The sequence below is a fragment of the Myodes glareolus genome, chromosome 9 (assembly GCF_982192425.1).
Source record: "Myodes glareolus chromosome 9, mMyoGla1.1, whole genome shotgun sequence".
NCBI lineage: Eukaryota > Metazoa > Chordata > Mammalia > Rodentia > Cricetidae > Myodes > Myodes glareolus.
The window spans coordinates 27,596,369-27,610,949 of NC_142034.1; the positions used below are offsets into that span (position 1 = coordinate 27,596,369).

General features: G+C 48.8%; 1 long non-coding RNA gene across 1 annotated transcript; it reads right to left on the reverse strand.

Moving 5' to 3' along the window:
- Positions 1-5,484: 5,484 nt before the first annotated feature.
- LOC146893257 (uncharacterized) lies at positions 5,485-13,121 on the reverse strand. The gene is made up of 3 exons (XR_015003774.2): positions 12,941-13,121; positions 12,281-12,480; positions 5,485-11,729 (listed from the first exon to the last, which is right to left on the reverse strand). It is a non-coding gene; the product is annotated as an uncharacterized LOC146893257 (long non-coding RNA).
- Between the last annotated feature and the right edge of the window lie 1,460 nt (positions 13,122-14,581).

The window sequence follows — 14,581 nt, forward strand, 5'->3', positions numbered from 1 at the left end:
TGCAGGAAGAGCTAAATCAGAATATTTTAATCACATAAATACTTAGCCATGGCCAGGTGGTGGTGACACATGCCTTTAGCATGCCTTTAATCCCAGCACTCGGGAGGCAGAGACAGGTGGTTCTCTGTGAGTTCAAGGCCTGCCTGGTCTACAAGAGCTAGTTCCAGGACAGGCTCCAAAGCTACAGAGAAACACTGTCTCGAAAAAATAAATAAATAAAATAAAATAAGAAATAAAATAAATACTTAGTCATATGAAAATTATGGCTTTAGCCATTTTTTAAAATGTTTTTTTGAGACAGAGTTTCTCTGTCCTGGAACTCACGTTGTTGTGAAGGAATAACGTTAAGGCAGGTAGGAAGATTTTGTCTTTTTTATTGATTTCTGAGTCCCACACCTAGAAATCTTCCTTTTTACATTTATTTCTTGTGTGTATGTGCGTTTATATGTGTGTTCATACATGCACATGCCATGGCACACTTGTGGAGGTCACAGGACAAATTTTGGGAGCTGGTTCTTCCAGGGATCAGGCAGAGGTCTGGCTTGGTGGTGAGTGCCTTTGCCTGCTGAGCCAACTTGTAGACACTATTTGGTCTTTATACATTTTTCATTTGCTTGTTTTGTTTTTGAGATAAAGTCTTACATTGTAGTCATTGCTGGTTTGGAACTTGCTGTGTAGATCAGGCTGGCTTCAAACTCATAGAGATTCTCCTGTCTCTGCCTTGATAGGGCTGGGGGGTAAAGGCGTGAGTCACCATGCCCAACTCTTTTCTGTTTTTTTGTTTGTTTTAGACAGGATCTTATAGTTCAGGCTATCCCCAGACTTACTATGTGGCTAAGGATGACACCAGACTTCTGATTTTCTTGCCTCTACTCTCCCAACGCTGGGACTGCAGGCACATTTTACTCTAATCAGAGTCAGAACATGCTTTATATAATTATTCATTCATTAATTTTTATGATAGGGTCTTGCTATGTAACCGCAGGTGACTGCAAACTCACCATCCTCTAGCCTCTGCCTCCCAATCCTCCAGCCTCTGCCTCCAAAGTGTTGGCATTACAGGCAAGTGCCACACATCTGGCTTATTCAGGAGTTCATTACCACAATGTGTGACCTTCCAACTGTGCTTCGGTTTGGACCACATGTGCTTTAGAGCTGGGCTGTCGTATTGCTCTCCATTGCCTGCCGGACTCCTTGGCATTTTCCCGCAAGGTCTTCCCCACCCAGCTTTTACCTACATCATCTTCATGCCGCCCTAGATCAGGAAGCTTCCTGGGACACCCAGGTATTTTGTGTTGCCTGCCCACTGAAATGACCGACTCTTCCCTAGACACCGAGTACCAAACACCAACTTCTGCTCACCCTCACCCCACTGCGCCTCTCCCGGCTCTGGCAAGCAGCAGGGTCCCCCCACAAGCCCACTCTGTGAGAGCGGCTCTTTTGTTACACAGCAAGGTTTGTAAGTATAAACTGACCTTCTTCTGGGCAGGAATTGGTGGTGGGGTGGAGCCTCTGTGGAGAGCAGAGTCCATTGCTGGGCCAATAGTCTTCAGTAGTCTTCAACATCTCTGAACCTGTGGACTTGGGCAGTGAAGGCCTCAGACTGGCTGAGGACGTGGGCTTTGCCTGGGGTATAAACCATGGAGGAAGTTCCAGAGAGCCAAGCTTCTTACTTGGCCCAGTTGTCATCTCCAAGGATGGTGACGGGTAGTAGCTAGGGGCTCCGTGAGGACAGCAGGCAGAGGGGATTCTTGCAGAAAATAAGACTTGGTCCTGCAGCTATAGGGCAGGAGAGGGACGAGGTAGCCGGAGGCTAGTGGCTAGCCAATGGGCAGGGCGACATGGTTGGCTGAGGATGGGTGAGGGGAAGAGGTAGCTGGAGGCTGGTGGGTAGTCTATGGACAGGGCTGAGGACAGCTGAGGAAGCCCACAGGCCACCCGCAGTCACCAGTTCCCACAGCGGAGCTGGGGGCAGGGGAAATGAGGGAGGTAACTTACTTTCTCAAACTTGCTACGTGTCAGGCACCGTGGCATTGCTTTGTACCTTTTATCATTAACTCTGGAAACTTCTACTCATGTCTCCTTTTCACCTGGATTTTTTTTTCTTTCGAGATAGGGTTTCTCAGTAGCTTTGGTGTCTGTCCTGGAACTCCCTCTGTAGACCAAGCTGTCCCCTCGAACTCACAGAGATCCACCTGCCTCTGCCTCCCGAGTGCTGGGTTTAAAGTCATGTGCCACCACTGCCTGGCTCACCTGGAAAATTTTTAACACAGCCCTGGGTATAGAAAATAGGAATACAATTGAAAAGTGTAGTGATCACAACCCATAAAGACATTTTTGTTTTTAGGAGCTGGAAAACTGGCTCAGCAGCTAAGGGTATTTGATGTTATTTCAAAAGATCCAGGTTCCATTCTTGGCACCCATATAACAGTTCACAAGCATCTATTACTCAGTTCCAGGGGTTCTGTTCCCCTCTTCTGGTCTCTGCAGGCATCAAACACAGTGCATAGACATACATATAGCATACAAACCACACATACACATAAAAATAAGTAAAAATATTTTAAGAGTTTTATTTTAGGACTGGAGAGATGACTCAGTGGTTAAAAGCCCAGTCTGCTCTTCCAGAGGACCTGGGTTCAATTCCCAACACCCATTGGTACCTCACAATTGTCTGCAACTCTAGTTCCAGGTGATCTGACACCCTCACAAAGACATACATACAGGCAAAACACCAATGCACATAGAAAAATAAAAATAAATAAGTCACCTTTAAAAAAAGAGAGAGAGAACTTTATTTTAGCCATGTAGTGGTGCATGCCTTTAATCCCAGCACTTGAGAGGCAGAAGCAGGTGGATCTCTGAGTTAGAGGCCAGCCTGGTCTGCAGAGTGAGTTTCAGGACAGCCAGGGCTACACAGAGAAACCCTGTCTTGAAAAACCCAAAAGGAAAAGAAAAAAAAAAAGGAATTTTATTTTAAATAATCCCTTCATGACATCTAATTTTATCATTTCTTAAAAAGTGCAGTGTAGGGCTGGGAAGATGGCTCAGTGGTTAAGAGCACTGACTGCTCTTCCAGAGGACCCGGGTTCAATTCCCAGCACCCACATGGCAGTTCACAACTGTCTGAAGATCCAGTTCCAGGGAATCAGACACCTTCATACCAATGCACATAAAATAAAGTTAAATAAACTATAAGAAATTTTTTTAAAAGCGCACTGTGTTTGCACACTAATGAGGACATGCTTATTTATTTGTCCATAATTAAATCATGCGGTGCTGAGATGGCTCTGCAGGTAACAGCCCTCCTGTGCATACCAAGCAATCTGAGCTCAACCCAGATATGGAAGACAGCTCTCCCAGAGATGGCTCCCTGGGTAAGAGCACTTGATTTTGTAAAGGATTGGAATTTGGTTCCCAGCATTCACAACAGCTGCCGGTAACCTCACAACTTCAGCGCCAGCGGGTTTGAAGCCCCCTTCTGGCCTCTGCGAGTACCTACAGCCACATGCCCCTATCACATGGTCACACAAAACTAGACACACAGTTCACAGGTAGAGTAAATCTAGGCTGGAGAGCGGCTCAGCAGTTAACGCTGCTGCCCTTCCAGAGGACCTGGGCTGGATTCCCAGCACCACAGAGAACGGTTAACAGCTGTCTGTAACTCCAGACCCAATGCCTTCTGATCTCTGAGTGCTCCAGGCAAACATGCGCACAGACATGCATGCAGGCAAAACACTCATACACATAAAATAATAAAAATAAATCTAAAAACATTATTTTAAAAGTTGTCCTTTGACCACCGCTACATGTATGCCATGGAATTTGTGCATGGGCTTTCATACATCACACACACTAATTCACAATAAATTGAATAATTAAACCTTGGCTTCTTATTTGAGACTACAGAATGTAGAACATCCTTAACATTTTTCAGGGTTGACAGATATTTTTATTTTATAATCATCAGTGATGAGAATGCTCCTTTTCATAAATACATAGTATAAAATGTTTTGTTTGTTTGCTTTTGAGACAGGGTTTCTCTGTGTAGCTCTGACTGTCCTGGAACTCCTTCTGAAGACCAGGTTGGCCTCAGATTCAGAGATTCACTTAGCTCTGACTCCCAACTGTGGGGTTAAATCCACCACTGCTGCCCGAGTGGAGGACAACTTTTGAGAGTTAGTTTTCTTCTTCTACTACATGGATTCTGGGGATTTGAACTCAGGTTATCAGGTTTGGTGGCGAGCAACCTTACCCACTGAGCCATCTCACAGTGCCCTAGGTAGACAGAGGATGTTTAGGGCCATTTTAGAAATTGCTAAAAATTTTATCCTAATCACAAGACAAAGTTCTCTGAATAATTTTTAAAATTTTTATGCATATGGATGTTTTTCCTGCATGTATGTCTGTGTACCATGTGCATGCCCGGTGTCTGTAAAGGCCAGAAGAGGGAATCGGATCCCTTGGAACTGGAGTTACAGACAGTTGTGAGCTACCATGTGGTGGGTGCTGGGAATTGAACCTAGGTCCTATTGAAGAGCAACCAGTGCTCTTAACTATTGAGTCATCTCCCCTAAATTTTTCTTTTAGATAAAGTCTCACTACGTATCCTGGCTGGCCTGGTACTAGCTTTGTAGAGCAGGCTGGCCTTGAACTCACAGAGATTCCCCTGCCTCTGCCTCCTGAATAATGGGATTAAAGGCACTAACCATCACACCCGGCCTTGAATAATTATTTTTGATGATGCTCAGGAGAGCAACTCAGCAGTAATTGTTATAATCAAACATTCTAACAACACAGTCCAAAGAGATAGCAACTCAATTAACCACAAGCTGAAGACTGATGCTAAGAAAATATTCAAAGGTTTTGGGGTTTTTTTTTGTATATTTTTTTGCTAATCAAGTCATCTTGTTTCTTGAAGAGCAGAAAACAGCGAGTACCATACCAGTTCTTATTGTTGCTGTTGTTTTTCTAGACAGGGCTTTTCTGTGTCAAAGTTCTGACTGTCCTGAAACTCACTTTGTAGATCAGGCTGGCTTCAAAGTCACAGAGATCCACCTGCCTCAACCTCCCAAGTGCTGGATTAAAGGCGTGTGCTATTACTTCCTGGCCAAACCACTCCAATTCTAAATACACAACAGTGTGATATCTGAACTAAGGTGTTCCAGACGGTATTCATTAACATTTCATGCTGAGGTGTCAGCTTACAGTGCCAAAACCAAAATGTAAACTGGGTGATGGTGGCGCACACCTTTTAATCCCAGTACTCGGGAGGCAGAGGCAGGCGGATCTCTGTGAGTTTGAGGCCAGCTTGGTCTACAAGAGCTAGTTCCAGGACAGGCTCCAAAAGCTACAGAGAAACCCTGTCTCAAAAAAAAGGAAAGGAAAGGAAAGGGAAGGGAAGGGAAGGGAAGGGAAGGGAAGGGAAGGGAAGGGAAGGGAAGGGAAGGGAAGGGAAGGGAAGGGAAGGGAAGGGAAGGGAAGGGAAGGGAAGGGAAGGAAAGGAAAGAAATCCAAAATGTGTGTTCAGAAGTAAGGCTTCAGGGAAGCTCTGTGACACAGCACAGGCTGGTCCACCAGAAATACCTAGACTCATGATTTTGAGTCAGCTTTTGGTCATTGCATGTTCAGAAACTTCTTTGCTGTTACCCAGTTTTTTGTGACACATAATTAGTTTTATGTTCCAGAACTTGGGAGACTGAGGCAGGAGGATCTCTCTGAGTTCTAGCCACCCAGAGACATGAAGCCCTGTGAACCAGTTTCTGTGCCAGTCACTGGGGCAAAGAAATGGGCATAGCAATCTGGTCCCAGCTAATAAGAGTTGCTCTTCAGGCTGGCAGATCTCTTGTGAGTAGGGGGACAGCCTGGTCTACCTAGTGGGTTCCAATACAGCCAGAGCTGTTATATACAGAGAAACCCTGTCTGGAAGAAAAAAAAAAAGAGTTGCTCTTCTATATGTGGGAAAAAGAACGTCACCGAAAGAAACAGGAGGTGCCCCAGACTGCAGAGTGGCCCCACATGTGGAGAAAATCAGCAGGAGAGGCAAGAGAAGGGGAGTGTGGTGTACAGCGACATCACTAGAGGTCTTGTGACCATTTGGGGGCGCTGCAGAGGGCAGAGAGAGGGCTTCTAGTTGTTTGGTGGGCTATGCCAACTCCCTAGAGGGAGATGGGAATGAGACAAGGAACTTGGAGCACCTAAGCCTAAGGCTGGTGGTTCCCAACCACGGTAGCATAGGTCCGGCCCAGCAGGGTCTCCTTAAAATATCTCCAAGGTCCAGCTATGTTCCACCTACAGTCTCAGTACCCAGTCTTGCACATACCTGGATGCTCCCACCTTTGAGCATCAGTGCTATATAACACCCTGTTTAACCTCTGTCATGAAACACTAGCAGAGAACAGCAAGGGATGCTGAGGGCTGGACCACGGGAAGAGGGCTGTGTGTCTTCCAGGAGGCTGTTGACCTGTTGTTAGCTTTTGTCTAAGCAGCTGTCCACAATACACTGAAGCAGGTTAGCTAAGCACGCTGGTGCTCTCGTGACTGGAATCTCCGAAGATGGCCAGGCAATAACGGAAGGCAATAGCAAGTTGAATACCTATCAGCCTACGAGGAGAATTAAAACCAAAAGCAATTATATTTTTAAAAATACAACTGAGCTGGGCGGTGGTGGTGCACATCTTTAATCCCAGCACTCGGGAAGCAGAGGCAGGAGAATCTCTGTGAGTTTGAGGCCAGCCTGGTCCACAGCGCAAGTTCTAGGACAGGCTCCAAAATTACACAGAGAAACCCTGCCTCAAAAAAACAAAAACTAAAACTAAAAAAAATCAATTAAACAAACAAACAAAAAAAAAACCCCACAACTGAAAAAGGGGACTCAAGAAATAGTCTAGATTGGGAGATAGCATTGATATCTTCTTATGTTTGTTTGTTGTTTGTTTTTCAGACAGGGTTTCTTCATGTAGTCCTGCCTGTCCTGGACTCTGCCTTCTAAGTGCTAGGATTAAAAGCGTGTGCCACCACTGACTGGCCAGCCTTGCTGTCTTATAATAAGGTTACAGGGATCCTGTGAAGTTAGGTAAGCCAGTAAGGATCTGGAGAAAAGGCTAAGCATGGTGGCACATACCTATAATCCCAATCCCAGTGTTTGGGAGGTTGATGTTGTGAGTGTAAAGCCAACCTGGGCTATAAAGAATTCTAGGTTAACCAGGGCTTCATAGTGAGACTTTGCATGGGATCAAAACAAAACAAAACAAAAACAACAAAAGTCACCCCCCCCCAAAAAAAATCCAGAGAAACAAAAAAGTGAGGAGAAATGCTTGTATTCTAGATTAGGGAACATGGGAGCCATGTAGGGGGCCAGAGCAGCGGAGCTGGGTTCTGGAGGATAATCTTGACAGCACTGAGCTGGACCCAGATTGGGGTAAGCGTGTGAGGTCGGGGCGGGGGCTAACTCCAGAACTCCCCAAATGCAAGATGGCACTGTGTGCATGCACACACACGTACAATGTGAATATCAGCAGGAACCTTAGTGATGAGGTGGCCAGAAATCAGGGCTGACTTGAATGTTGCCTAGGCATGAAGTAGGGGCTGGACCCACCCCATTTCCAAAGTTTCAGTCACATTTGGGAGTGTATATGGGTGTGTGTGCACACTCAGGTGCCCGTGAGTGGACATGGACACGGCTGTGACATGATGTTTGAGGAGGTGACTCTGGCCTCTATGTGGGGATGCAACAGAGAAGCATGGAGTGAAGTCATGCAAGACCCTGTGGGGGGAGTCGGCCACGTGTGCCCACGGGTGTGTATGTGTGTGGACACCTGCTGGTAGAAGGCGAGACTGGGGAGGGTCCAGTGGTGAGGGAGGCTATGGGAAGGAATTTTGCTCTTGCAGGCTCATTAAGTGAAAGGATGGCCAGTGTGTGACTGAGCAGGGCTCTGATTTTAGTGTAGGGCCACCTGTGTAGGGGGACGCCATGAACCTTTCCTCCTTCTTCCTTCCTTCCTTCCTTCCTTCCTTCCTTCCTTCCTTCCTTCCTTTCTTCCTTCCTTCTTTCCTCCCTCCCTCCCTTTCTTCCTTCCTTTCCTCCGTCCTTCCTGTCTTCTTTGTGCGCTGGGGTTTTCCTGCATGGATGTTTGTGTGAGGGTATCAGATGCCCTGGAACTGGGGTTCAGACAGTTGTGAGCTGCCATAGGGCAGCCAGTGCTCTTAACCACTGAGCCATCTCTCCAGCCCTTAGATCCCCTTCATATACACCAGTCTATTGAGACCTCTGTTTGTATTGAATTTTTGAGACAGGATCTCTCTCACCTAGGCTATAGTGCCTTAAACTTGCAGTGTAGTTGAGGTGACCTTGAACTCCTGATCTTCCTGCTTATGCCTCCTAAGTTCTGAGCTTATAGGCTTGCACTACTATGCCTAATTTATGTAGTACTGGAAATCAAAACCTCTGCAGTACATACCGGGCAAGCGCTCTACCAACTGAGTTACGTCCTAGCCCAACTGACACATATCATTATAAAGATGCCAGTCTCCAAGAACCTTGCTTGTCAGGGTCATACTACTGTGTAAGCAGAAGCAGACCCCAGGACTTGGTGCCCAGTGCTCTTGCCCAGTGTTTCCCCCTTAACATGCTGGAGCTAGTATCTGCAGAAAAGTTACTGGAACGAGAGAACATCTCTGCCTTTAAGACTGGGCACATCGCCGGGCGGTGTTGGCACATGCCTTTAATTCCAGCACTCGGGAGGCAAAGGTAGGCAGATCTCTTTGAGTTCGAGACCAGTCTGATCTACAAGTGCTACAGAGAAACCCTGTCTTGAAAAAAAAACCAAATAAATAAATAAATAAAAATAAAATAGACTGGGCACATCGCTGGCTGGTAATGGCGCATGCCTTTAATTCCAACACACGGGAGGCAGAGGCGGGTGGATCTCTGTGAGTTTGTGGCCTGGCCTACTGAGCTAGTTCCAGGACATCCAGCGTTACACGGTTAGAAAACCGTGCCTCGAAAAAAGAACCGAGCAAACCAAAGACTGGGCACGTCCTTTCGGGCACTCACACACCTCTGGGTCCCCAGGTAAATGTCCATCTGATCCAGTTCTCAGCCTCCGTCCCTGACCTCTTCCCGCTCCACCTCCCACCATCACCCGGAACCTCTCTCTCCCTGTACCACCTAGTACCTGTAGCCACCTCCTTGAGGCCCAGGAACAGCTCTTTGGGCACCTTCCATGCTTCCCCAACTAGGTGCTGCAGTTCCTGTCCTGGTGCAGGAGGGCGAGGGGGCGGCCTGTGGGCGTCATGACGCCGGGCTGTCTGCTCCTGCTCCTCCCCTTGTTATTACCTCTCCTCCAGGCTCCCATTAGCCAGCCTGCCCCAGAGGCTTCGTAGCACTGAGCTCCTTGGCACCTTTGTTCCTTAATTATCACTGGGGAGCCCCACTCACCTGCCTGCCACTTTCTAAGAAGCTGTCTGGCTCCCCTTTGCCGCCCTGCACCTCCAGGACCTAAGCCCCTGCACCCCTGGGGTGGGGGCTGAGTCTAGCAGTGGCTTGCCCAAGTCTTCAGCAAGCTATGGAGCCTAGGGTTTGGCCCAGCCTCAGCCCCGGGTACAACCCTTTTCTTTTTGTCCCTTCCACCTCCTCTGGGAAGTCTACCCTGATTAACACGTTTTAGCTATCAGAACTAATAGGGACTTTAAACCGTCTGGCTACCTGGATTGGACCATCACTGAAGGTACTTAATGAATACTTAATGAATAGGAGAATTAACCATTGCTTGAATGCCTCTTTGAATGGGCAACTCATTCCCTACTAAGGCAGCCAGTGTTACTCTGAGATGAATGGGGCTGTTTTTAAAAAAATAAAAATAAATGAATAAATAAATAAAAATAAATAAACAAATAAATAAAAACAAAACAAACAAACAAACAAACAAAACCACTGTCTCTTCATACAGTGCCCCCCTCTCTGGCCAACACCCTCTGTTGTTCGTGGATTTTCTAGAGATACTTTGCTAGGTTTCTGAGTCTACCCTGGGTCCTGTCCTCCATGCTAAGGTTCACTAATACTATTGCAGACAGGAAATCTCTCTCCCTGGCTCTGTCCACAGGTCCTGGGTACCCTGCCCCACTCAAGGATGAATCCTTGCATCGGCTGCCCAGCTCTAGCCCCTGGCTTTCTTCTGGCTTAGGCCTCTGCTACTGTTCTTCAGAAGGAAGGGCAAGGGAGGAGGTGAGGGGTGAGATGCCTCAGGCCACACAAGCTCCAAGAGACCACAGCTTCCAAACATTGCAGAGGAGGACTCTGGCTACCCACAAGGCCTGGGCAGGGGACATGGGGGGATGGGGAACCTGGGGGGGGGTCAGTGGGAGCCCCCAGTCTCCTTCCGGCATAATCCTGGTGATTACTCCCTCATGTGTCGTATTGTGGACACAAGGACTCACAGGCTGGCTCCAGATGGAGGGACAGGAGCCGAACTGACCCATCCACCCACATGGGATCCATATCTTGGGTCTCTGGGGTGCTGTGCTCCTCTGGAGGACCGCGGGGAAGCTAAAGATGGTTCTCGGCGCTTACTTCTGTCTTTGCATTACCCCTTCCCCTACACAAGCAGGAGGACCCAGTGTTCCTTTCTGTGTTCCCCACTCCTCCCATCCCTCCTCCACCCTTCTCACTCTCTACTCTAGCCTCAAGATGGTAGCGTGAGATGGGCTCTCACTTTGTAGCTTAGGCTAGTCTCTGACTGGAAGAGCTTCTTGCTCCCCTTGATGGTATGCACCAGCATGTCTGACTCCCTACCAGTTTGGGTTCACTTGAAGGGTTCCCCGCCCTCACTCCTTTTTTTTAAAGTCCTGGGGACTGAACCTAGGATCTTGTGCATGCCAAGCAGGCAGTCTATCATCTAGACATATTCCTCCAGCCCTTGTGTGGCTTTTTAAAACGTGTCTTTGTGTTCTTTAACTATGTCTTAGTTTTCCCCCTGACTGGGGTTCTGTGCTTGGACTGGGGCTCTTGGGGACAGGGTACTGCTTCTTCTCAGGGCCCAGGAAGTATGGTGATAGCAGCTCCACCCCCAGACTTAGCTCTGGACAGCTGATGTCCCAGGAGTGCCTCAGGGACACCGCAGGGTGCCTGGCACACGCTGAAGAGTGCGCTGGACAAACAGCAGCTGGGGTGGAGGACTGGAGTCAGAAGGCCACCTCCAGCCACCAGACCGTGACCTCAGCAGGCTGCCTGTGTTGCTGCCCGCCCGGATCTGACTCAGTCTATTCCCTGGGCCTGCTGCTGGGTGACCATGCCCAAAGTCAGCCCCAGGAGGCCACTAGCTTTCAAGAACTCCACCCTGACAGAGGCCATCTCCAGCTCTGCTTACCCAGTAGGGGTTTCAACAGGATGTGGGGAAATCAGGGGGCAAAGGTCACCTGCTGGCCACTTGATCCACCACCTTGGACCTTTCTCCAACTAGAGGACTTTAGCCTGGGGTAGATGTGGCTCTGAACAGGCACCCTCCCACAGAGTCCGAGATACAGCAACAGGGACCCCACAGCAAGCTAAGCAGAGGGATCCTCACAAGGTAAAGGAGGCAGTTTCTCCAAGGTGGTTAGTCCTGTAGCCATCCCAGGATCTTCCGCCTTAGATTAAAAAAAAAAAAAAAAATGAAGCCAACTCCTTTAGAATGTTGTAGAGTCTGGGTCTAGATGTCTGGAGGATTCTGAATATAGAGGACATTGAGTTCCTGGTAGGAAAAAGAGAGAGTCGACCTCAGCTGCCATCAGCACTTACTTAGCCAAGGGGCTCTAACTCAGCGTGCCTCAGAGGGTTATTCCTTGCTGCCCCTCCACACACCCCTAATCTGGTAGCCATCACCCAGAAGCCATGCACCCTGCACTTTCTGGGCCCTGCCTGCCTCTGGAGCGCCCACACCTCCTCACTCACCCCACTCCAAGCTGAGCCGTCTTCCTTTTTGATTTTTCTATTGAATTTACTGACTTTACTTGAGGAGGGCTAGGGCGCACATGTGCCATGGGGCACTCATGGGGTTGAAAGGACAATGGGCCGGAGCCAGTCTTCTCCTTCCACATGGCGCTTGGTGGCAAGCGCTTTATCCATGACCCATCTCACTAACCTGAGTCCCCTTCCTGGAGACCCTCCTGTACCCCAGGTCTGTCTTCGCCTCAGGACCTTTGCACCAGCCATTCTCTCCAAGTGGAATGCTCTTCCCAATGTTTATCCTTACTGTTACTACACAGAGCTGAGGGACTTACCCAAAACTGTCCCATGACCCACCTGAGATGACGTCCCTGGGTCTCCAGGGCTCCCAGCTCTCTGTCTTACTTCCTCCCCTCAGCTCTTTTCATACTTGCAGTGAGGTCTGGTTCCTTGGTCATTATCTGGCCCCTCTTCTTGGTGAGATCCTGGATTCTAGGGCCTAGTGTGGGACTCGCCTCACCAGTGCGCCGAGGACATCTGCTAAGTGAAGGCGCATCCTGGGGAAGAAGGCACACACATAACCCTCAGACTGGCAAAATCGGTACAGAGAAAATCCCCAGAAACGGCTTCACTGGGATTCAGGGAGGAATGCCAGTATCTTGGGAACAGGGATGGGGTGGGGACCTGGCATGCCTTGCCACCACCTCAGAACACAGGCCTGAGTATGATAGACAGATAAGGCAGGATATCCCCCCCACATACACACACCCCATCTACTATCCTCTGAATGCCCACAATCCAGATGGGGCAGGAAAGTGTGCTCTGTAAGCCTTGGGGCCTGACCCCTCCACTGAGCTCTGAGGCTGGCCTTCCAGATGGGGCAGGAAAGTGTGCTCTGTAAGCCTTGGGGCCTGACCCCTCCACTGAGCTCTGAGGATGACCTTCCAGATGGGGCAGGAAAGTGTGCTCTGTAAGCCTTGGCAGGGCAGGCAGGGAGGAAGGGCCTCGTGCTCTTACCCACATCCTTTGTCAGGGACTCCGGGTTGTGCTGGCAAATGCATGGGCCGGAGGCAGCTTCATTCTGGTTGCTCCTGTCTGCTTGCTCTTTACTCTGTGACCTTAGAGAACTCAGCTTTTTCTTTCTCCCTCTATAAAATGGAAATCACGGCATTGCTTGAAGACTAACTGGGAAAATATAATAAGCACCTAGGAAAAATCCGGAAAGCACGTGTCATTTAATAAATGAGAGGCCGGTTCAACCTTTACTCCTCTATTCAAAAGCCTGCTTTTCGTTCCTCTTTCTTACACTGATGGAAGTGCCTCTGCCTGGCTCTTAGGGGTTTCCAGGGCACATCCTGATCTTTCCAATCCTGTCTCCAACTCCTCTTTCTCTACTGTGTTCCCATCGGACATATCTCTGTCACGCTCTTGGCCAAGCTGCCCTTCTTCTACCCCTTGTTACTTTCCTGGTCTTGCAAGGACGCTTCTCCAGGAAGCCTTCCTGGGTTCGCTTCTGTTCTGACTGTTCTTTCTGCCCCAGCCAGGCACAATAGCTGTGCCGTCAGAGTGACTGGCTATTTCCATGTCTGGAAACGTCACCTCTTAGACCCAAATTGGCATCTGTTTCCAAAGGGGCACAGAACCCCTCCCGGACTTTCCTAAAATTTGTGGCAGCATTAAACCTACACAACTCAGTAAATAACAAACCATCTACACTCTAGAGCTATACATACGGCAGGGGAGCGGGTGTGGGAAAGGCTCCTGGAGGCATGAGGAACTGGGCCTCCTGGCACCAGAAACTGGACTCGGTACTCCATAAGCCACTCCTTAGTCCCCACCACCCTGAGGGGTAGTAGCAATCCCATTTTACAGATGGGAAGATGGGGGCTCAAAGAGCTGTTGTGGCTTGCCCAACATCACGTGGCTGGAAGTTGGCAGGGCAAGGTTTGTGGGGGAAGCATTCTGGGGTGCAGCCTGCTCAAAGGCTCCACAGTGGAAGGCCAGGATGGTGATGTTGGGTAACAGTGCCCTGACTGATGGGCAGGGAGGAGCTTGGCGGTGAATGCACTGGTTTGCCCATTTGAAGGAGAGGGTGCTGGGATCTTTTTTTTTTTTTTTTTTTTTAACAGCCTAGAGAAAGGTAACAAGACCTTCTGAGCGAACTGGTTGTAGCTCCAAAATTTCCTTTGCCTTTTATTTAATTTTTTAATTAGTTAATTACTATTTTGAAGACAGGATCTCATTATATATTAGGCTGGCCTTGAACTCATTATGTAGCCCAGGTTGGCCTTGAATTCATTATGTGGCTCAGGCTGGCCTGGAACTTTAAGCCCTCCTGCTTCAGCTTTCTGAGTTCTGGGATGACAGGCATGTATGGCAGAGGGCTCGGAGGCTGAGTGGCGACACAGGTGATCTCGGGGTTCTGAGCACGGCCCCTCTCTGTAAAGCAGCTTCCTCAGTCACATATCCACATGACTTGCCCAGAGTCTCCATCCCATAGACTCTGCAGCTGTCCTGGTACATGTAGGGTCTGACCCATACCTAGCAGCATTCAGTGAGGTGCCAGCCTGGATTCTACCATTCTTGGCACCTGACTCAGAGACCCTTCCCATTCCCCAACCCCACTGGCTAGCCTCCCTGTGGGCAGCTGAACCCAGC